Raw genomic sequence first — 7,895 nt, 5'->3', positions numbered from 1 at the left:
ACACACACACACACACATATATATATATATATATATGTATGTATGTATATATATATATATATATTGCTTTATAATGAATTGTTATCTTTTGAGTTGAGCAGAGCCAAAATAAGTTCATCCTTACTTCATTTCAAGCTTTACAGTTGTACTTAGCATTCCAGCTCGCATACTCGAAAATAAGTTCATCCTTACTTCATTTAAAGCTTTATAGTTGTACTTAGCATTCCAGCTCGCATACTCGTACATTCAATGTAGTGATGCCTGTTGTCCTGCATCATTTTATGATGCGGACGGAGGTAACTAGGAGCAGCATGCATCACTCTGTTGATCCAAATTGAGATCCAGAGTCAGTGGTGAGCCTCCTTGCATTCTGGAGGACATCTATTTCATTTGCTTAGTATTTAAGTTGTAGGATGTTGTGTGGTCTATCCCAACATCCCTCTTTAGTTAGTTTAGAGTTTTCGTAGACAGTTAGTGATTCAGTTTGAAGTCGTTTTACTTGTTGAGACTTAAGTGCCATTTTGGACAGATATTATATGAAGTGTTGGTTTTGAACATGCTTTATTTCATAAGTAAGTTGAGTTTACCATTGAGTTAAATAAGTCATACCAACGGTTCGCTTGGGAGCCGGTAATGGTGTCCAAGTGCCGGCCACGTCTAGGGTGCAGGCTCGGGCGTGATAAACTTGGTAATAGAGCACAGAGTTCAAGAGTCTTAGTGAGTCTATGAAGCCGTGTCTATAGAGTCTTGGTCATTGGTGTGAAAAGCGCCACATCTATGATTAAGAGACTACAACATTTAGGAATGTTTCCCTTCTTTCATATTCTTTTCGTTCGAAGATTTTATCTCCAAAAGTCTCTCTCTAATTCGTGCTTACGGGTATTTTCGGATCATCATGCCTCCAGGAAGAGCAGTCAGAGGTCGACTAGCCCGAAGAAATGTACAGGAACAAGAGGTGCCAAATGCACCAGGTGTGCAACCCCAAGGAGAGGTTACCAATGCTGAGTTCCGGGAAGCTATCCGGATGTTAAGTCAAGTAGTAACTAACCATATCAGGCAACAAAGAGAAGTTCGACAATAAAGGGTTGATACCTCAAGAGTTCATGAGTTTCTGAGGATGAATCCTCCTAGTTTCACTGGATCAAGCACTACTAAAGATCTGAAAACTCGTGGAAGAGTTGAAGAAAGTATTTGAGGTAATGCATGTGGTTGATATGGATAGGGTTGAATTGGCTGCTTATCAACTTAAGAGTGTTGCTAGAACCTGGTTTGATAAATGGAAGGGTGGTAAAACTGAGGTGAACCACGTCCAAGTTGGGCTTATTTTGAAGAAGCCTTCTTGGGAAGGTTCTTTCCTTGCGAACTGAAGGAAGCGAGGGTACGGGAGTTCCTTACTTTGAAACAGGACTCCATGAGTGCTCATGAGTATGGGTTGAAGTTCACCTAACTATCTCGCTATGCACTGGAGATGGTTAAGGACATGAGGAGCAGAATGGGTATGTTTGTTGCCGGGTTGGGTCGTGCTTCAAGTAAGGAAGGTAGGGCTGCCATATTGATAGGTGACATGGACATATCCAGGATGATGGTATATGTGCAACAAGTTGAAGAGGAGAGTTTGAGGGACAGAGAGGAGTACCGAAACAAGAAGGCAAAGTTTGGGAATGAGTCTGGCCAACAAAAAGTGGTTCAAGTCGACCACAGTTCCAGAAACCAAAGGGGCGTGCACCATCATCTGCTAGTGCACCTGCACCCAGAAATCGAGGTGAGCATAGCGGCCACAATTCACAGCACTTCAAGTCTATACCATCTCAATCTCAAGGTAGTGTGGCGCAAGGAGGAAATAGGGCTCCTGCGTGTACCAAGTGTGGTAGACACCACCCAGGAAATTCTCGTGATGGCCAGATAGGTTTCTACAAGTGTGGTCAAGAGGGTCACTTCATAAGAGAGTGCCCCAAGAATAATCAAGGTGGTGGAAATTCGGGCAACAGAGCCCAAATCTTCATCAGTTGCTCCACCAGATAGGGCTGCACCTAGAGGATCCACTTCTGGTACCGGCAGAGGGGCGAACCATCGCTATGCAATCACTAGCCGCCAAGAGCTAGAGAACTCTCCACATGTTGTTACGGGTATGATCAAAGTCTTTATTTTTGATGTTTGTGCTTTATTAGACCCAGGAGCAAGTTTATCCTTTTGCAACTCCTTTTGTTGCTAATCAGTTTGAGATTTTTCCTGAAAAACTCCTTGATCGGTTCTGTGTTTTTACACCTGTTGGGGAGTCTATCCTAGCGGAAAGAGTCTATCGTGATTGTCATGTTTCCATCAATCACAAGTACACCGTGGCTAATCTAGTAGAATTTGACATGGTAGATTTTGATGTCATTCAAGATATGGACTGATTTCATACTTGTTATGCATGAATAGATTGCAGAACTCGAGTTGTCAAGTTTCAAGTTCCAAATGAGCCAGCCATAGAGTGGGCTAGTAGTTCAGCAGTGCCTAAGGGTCGTTTCATTTCATACCTTAAGGCGAGGAAGTTAGTTTCAAATGGATGCATCTATCACTTAGTCCGAGTTAATGACTCAAGTATTGGGGTACCTTCCCTTCAGTCAGTTCCTATAGTCAATGAGTTTTCAGAAGTTTTTCCTGATGATCTACCCAGAGTCCCTCTAGAAAGAGAGATAGACTTTGGCATAGATATCATTCCAGATACTCGTCCTATCTCTATTCCACCATATAGAATGGCAGCAGTAGAGTTAAAAGAGCTAAGAGAGAAATTTAAAGGTCTGTTTGATAAAGGCTTCATTCGACCAAGTGTCTCACCTTGGGGTGCTCCGGTCTTGTTTGTTAGAAAGAAGGATGGGTTCCTTAGGATGTGTATACATTAACGTCAATTGAATAAGGTGACCATCAAGAATAAATATCCTCTTCTAAGGATAGATGATCTTTTCGATCAACTTCAGGGTGCTCCTTGTTTTTTCAAGATTGACCTCAAATCATGCTATCATCAGTTGAAAGTAAGGGAATATGATATTCCTAAGACAACTTTTAGAACAAGGTATGATCATTATGAATTTTTGGTTATGTTCTTTGGTTGGACTAATGCACCTGCAACGTTCATGGATCTTATGAACAGGGTCTTAGAACTTCATTTAGATTGATTTGCCATCGTTTTCATTGATGACATACTGGTTTATTCAAGGAGTGAAGAAGATCATGCTAGTCACCTCAGGATTGTTCTCCAGATATTGAAAGATAAGGAGTTGTACGCCAAGTTCTCCATGTGTGAGTTTTGGCTTAAGTCTGTGGCATTCTTGGGACACATTATTTCTAGTGAAGGGATTAGATTTAACACTCAGAAGATTGAAGCAGTTCAGAGTTGGCCTACACCCACATCTCCAACAAATATAAGGAGTTTCTTGGGCTTGGCTGGCTATTATAGGAGATTTGTTGAAGGTGATTCAAGAGAGGTTGAAGACAACACAAAGTTGCCAAAAGTCCTACACAGATGTTAGGAAAATACCATTAGAGTTTTAGGTGGACGATTGGGTGTATCTTAAGGTTTCACCTATGAAAGAAGTTATGAGGTTTGGTAATAAGGGGAAACTTAGTCCCTAGTGTATTGGACCTTATAGGATCTCCAAGAGAGTGGGCAATGTGGCTTATGAGTTGGAGCTACCCCAAGAGTTAGCGGCGGGTTATCCGGTATTCCATATTTATATGTTGAAGAAGTGATTGGATGATCCTTCATTGATAGCATCACCAGAGAATGTGGGGATTAAGGATAACTTATCTTATGAAGAAGTTCCGGTTTAGATTTTGAATTGTCAAGTTCGCAAGTTGAGGACAAAAGAAGTTGCTTCAGTCAAGGTCCTTTGGAGGAAGCAATTCGTTGAAGAAGTGACTTGGGAAGCTAAGGAGGATATGAAGAAGAGATATACATATCACTTTGAATCCTAAGAGAACACATATCAATGTACTAAATTATCTTTTTAGCACTTTATAAGGTTGTATATAAGCATGTTAGTAATTGCTTTTGTTTGTGAGTGCTGAAATAATGTTGCTACCCTTAGCTTAGTGAATGAATTCTCATTCGAGTACGAATGTTCCCAAGGGGGAGATATTGTAACATCTCGTATCTTGAATTAACTAAGGTTAATCTAAGAAAAAAACAAGATTAATCAAATTTGGAAATAAGTAAGGAAATCTACAAAATTTCCAGATTTCAAAAGTAATTTAGTCATATTCAAACGGTCATAATTTCTAGCTTAGGAGGAGTTTGGATGAGTTTTGTATATGGATGGAAATCTCTTGGGAAGATCCTTCCAAAGACTCCAAATTTGCAAAATTCCGAGTTCGTATGAGGGAGATATGCCTTTCGGAAGTTGGCTTGTTGAGCATAGGAATTTTCAATTTGGATTTGTTAAGGGCGTTTTGGTCTTTTCCTAAATCAATTACTAATTTTGTTTTTGGGGTACTAGTTGGGGTCTAATCTTATACCATTCAGTTTGCACATTTAGAAAATACATTAGGGCTTTGAAAGAAAGGAGAAAAGAGGAGAAAGAAGGAGAAGAAGCAAGAACGCCAAAAATTCATTGCGAGGATTTCGTCGGGGTGATCCCGATCAGGTATGTGAGATCATACGGTATTGGTTTCTTTCACACACCCTCCAATTTGATTCATTACAACAATTTAGAGTTATTTGAAAGTAAATCTTGAAGTTTTTGATGAAAAGTTTGAAATTCTCGTTGGTTGATTTGTAGTTGATCCCTAGTAGTTCCGATTCTTATTTTTGGACTGTTTTTCGAGTCTAAATTCTTGGGTAATGAGTTATTTAGGGATCCTAAGAGTTTGGGGTGGGATCAAAGGAAGTTTGGGAAGGTTTAGACATGAAAAATGAAGAAGTAAGTTGGATGTCTCGTCAGACGACCCTTGGGGCGCTGCGCCTACTAGAGCGCCTCTAGGCAGGCTCTGTATGACAAGCCTTGGCGCAATGAGCCAGCCAGAGCGCCCCAGACCAGTCTCTGTCCGACAGGACCTGACGCCCCGCGCCTCTCAGGATGCCCCAAACCCCTGGAGACTCCGTTCTTTCCCTATCTTTTCGTAATAGTTCCTAAGTTTTGTACCCTTCATTCATAGTTGATTTCAACACTATAAAGTAAATCTAAACATCATGAAATCATCCATAAACATGAGATCATGATCCTTGAATCCATAATCAAAATTCAAGGGAAGTTAGGATCAAATCAAGAAAGCAAGAAGCCAAGTCTACAGCTATGAGCTGAGTAAAAGTAAAGTTTTCAAAGTTCTTAGAGTCTTACTTAAACGTTTTTAATTCGTTTTAAGACTCAAGTTCCCGTTAAGGAAAAGATTAAAAGTTCAGTTCATTTCTCAAAAAGGTATAAAGGGACTAAGTATTCCCTAAGAATTAAAGTTTTAAGTTGAGTAAAGAGCAAGAGTTGAGTTCATTTCTCTAAAAGTTTATAAAAGGGGGACTAAGTATTCCCAAAAGGTATATAAATGTTTCACATTTAAGGAAACTATGATTTCCAAAGGATTTTTGAACTAAAAAGGGGGATATCGATTCAAAAAGGAGCTTTTTAAAGCTAAAGGGTTCAGTAAATTATCTCAACCCAAAGGAAGGAAGTTTTTTATTTATAAACTATGAGCTAAAGTATGTTTTGGGAGTACTATTGAGCACCAATGTGAGAATGAGAGTTAAAATAAGTCAAGTCCCCATGTAAACCATGTAGCTATCATTGGTATTAACATATCATACTTTTTAGATGATCACGTAAGTTTAGCCTATGGATCCACTAGGTTGAGGATTTCTATGCGACGTCAAAGTATAGGACAGTTCTGGTTGCGTAGTTTAGACGATGTATCACCACTTAGGCTCAAACTTTATAGTTGTACTTAGCATTCCATCTTGCATACTTGTACATTCAATGTACTGATGCCAGTTGTCCTGCATCATTTTATGATGCTGACGGAGGTAACTAGGATCAACATGCATCACTCTGTTGATCCAGATTGAGATTCAAAGTCAGTGTTGAGCCTCCTTGCATTCCGGAGTATCTAAACAATCCACTAGGTGGATGAATATGTCCACAAATATCTGTATACGTTCCTAGAACGCAGGGGATTCAATCAACTTTAGTTTATGATGGCCTCATTAACTTGCCTTGATAACATACCGTACAAGCAAATTTCACTATTTAAAAGAATCTTTAGGTTCTTTAATGGATGTCTATTCGAATTATCTATAGACTATAATTCACCTTATCATTATTGGCTCATGATGTCCCATACAATCATGTAAAAGTATGATAGTATTGAAATTAGTATTAGAATGTGCCTCAATTGCACTAATTATTATCTAATAAAAGTCAAAAGATGAAGTATGGACTTTCTTTTAACATATTTCTTCCCAGAGACAATCTTGGTGATACTACATCCACAACCAAAGGTCATGATAGCATGGTGGGTTACACCTCATTCATTTTGGAGAATGGATTTGTACATATTTTTAATAAAAAGTTCTCATTCTTCATGAATGGAATACAACCAGCATATCATCTTATGATAGCTTTAATGCCTCATTTTATGTTCATGGGCATTATTCAATAACTTGTCTTCTTTCAGACATATTGTGCACTATCACCACATTCACTTTAAGTAATGGAGCAAATTTAGTAAATTTCATGACTTCTCATAGAAAAACACATTAGTTTTTTTCTAGTCATCATTATATCATCAATATGGAGCATTAAGACTCAAACTCAATGTTTTATCCATATAAAAGTGTCTTAGGCCATAAATCAATGGGTCTGAACCCAATATCTTAATCATTATGGGCACCAGGACTTTAACCCAATATTTTACCCTCTAGTGCAATTGAACGTAAATTCATCATCTTATTCTTTTGGTTCGATTGGACATAGATCCATCGTCTTACCCTTTTGATGAAATTGGTCATAGATCCATATTTTTATTGTCGACGAATCTATCAAAACTTAGCCATGAGCCTTTTGAAATATTATGACCACTTTCAGTGATCATTAATATAACAAATTTGATTATCACTTTGTGTGACAATTTAGACTTGATTCGAAGTATTTATGCCACATATTGTTGACATTCTGATCAAGTACCAATGTAATTATGTACTAATGAGCACGTAACTTTACAAGTGAAATAAAAATATTAAATCAAACGACAATAAGTCAAAAGCTCAAAATCACTTTTCCTCAGAGATGAAAACTACGATAATATGTTAAAAATTACTAAAACTAAACCTACCGGCTTCAAAGCACTTGTTGCTTTTAAGGGATTTCCGCTGAAAAATATTTTCCACGACTAACGGCATCTTCCGGTTCTCACTCCAATCCTTGATACTTTTCAAAGTATATGCTCAAAGTGGTAAAAACTCGTGCTGATAATGTGTTATGATACTATATAAACAAGAAGAAGAATAAAGTAGGGAGAAGAGAAAAGATTTCTTATTCATGTTGAAGTATATTCAGGATTCATAGATTTTCTTTACAATGAAGGAAAACCCTTAATTTATAAGGAAAATCTAACTTTGTCCCCAAGTAGGATTCCTAATCATATCCTAAAGAATTTCACATAACTAGACATTCGCTATAATACAAATATGTTTACAACAAAAATAATTAATGAGATTGATTATCATAACATGGAAAAAGGACCATTAAACCCACCCAAAAGAATGTAAGTCTCACTCCTTCTTCTCTCTTGAATTTTTCAAGATTTAAAAAAAAATCATTTTGCATAAAAGATATTAAAATGGTGATTGTAATAGTAGAAAATATAATTTTTCACTTTACTTGTGTATTCTCCTCTTTTTTGTTTTTTCAAATTTCCTCACTTTTACT

At 37.8% G+C, this 7,895-nt stretch overlaps 1 pseudogene; it reads left to right on the top strand.

Annotated features, from left to right (window-relative positions):
- Positions 1–895: 895 nt before the first annotated feature.
- LOC107025115 lies at positions 896–2,212 on the top strand (annotated as a pseudogene).
- Positions 2,213–7,895: the final 5,683 nt, after the last annotated feature.

The sequence above is a fragment of the Solanum pennellii genome, chromosome 7, assembly GCF_001406875.1.
Source record: "Solanum pennellii chromosome 7, SPENNV200".
Classification (NCBI taxonomy): domain Eukaryota; kingdom Viridiplantae; phylum Streptophyta; class Magnoliopsida; order Solanales; family Solanaceae; genus Solanum; species Solanum pennellii.
This window is presented reverse-complemented; position numbering and strand designations above follow the sequence as displayed.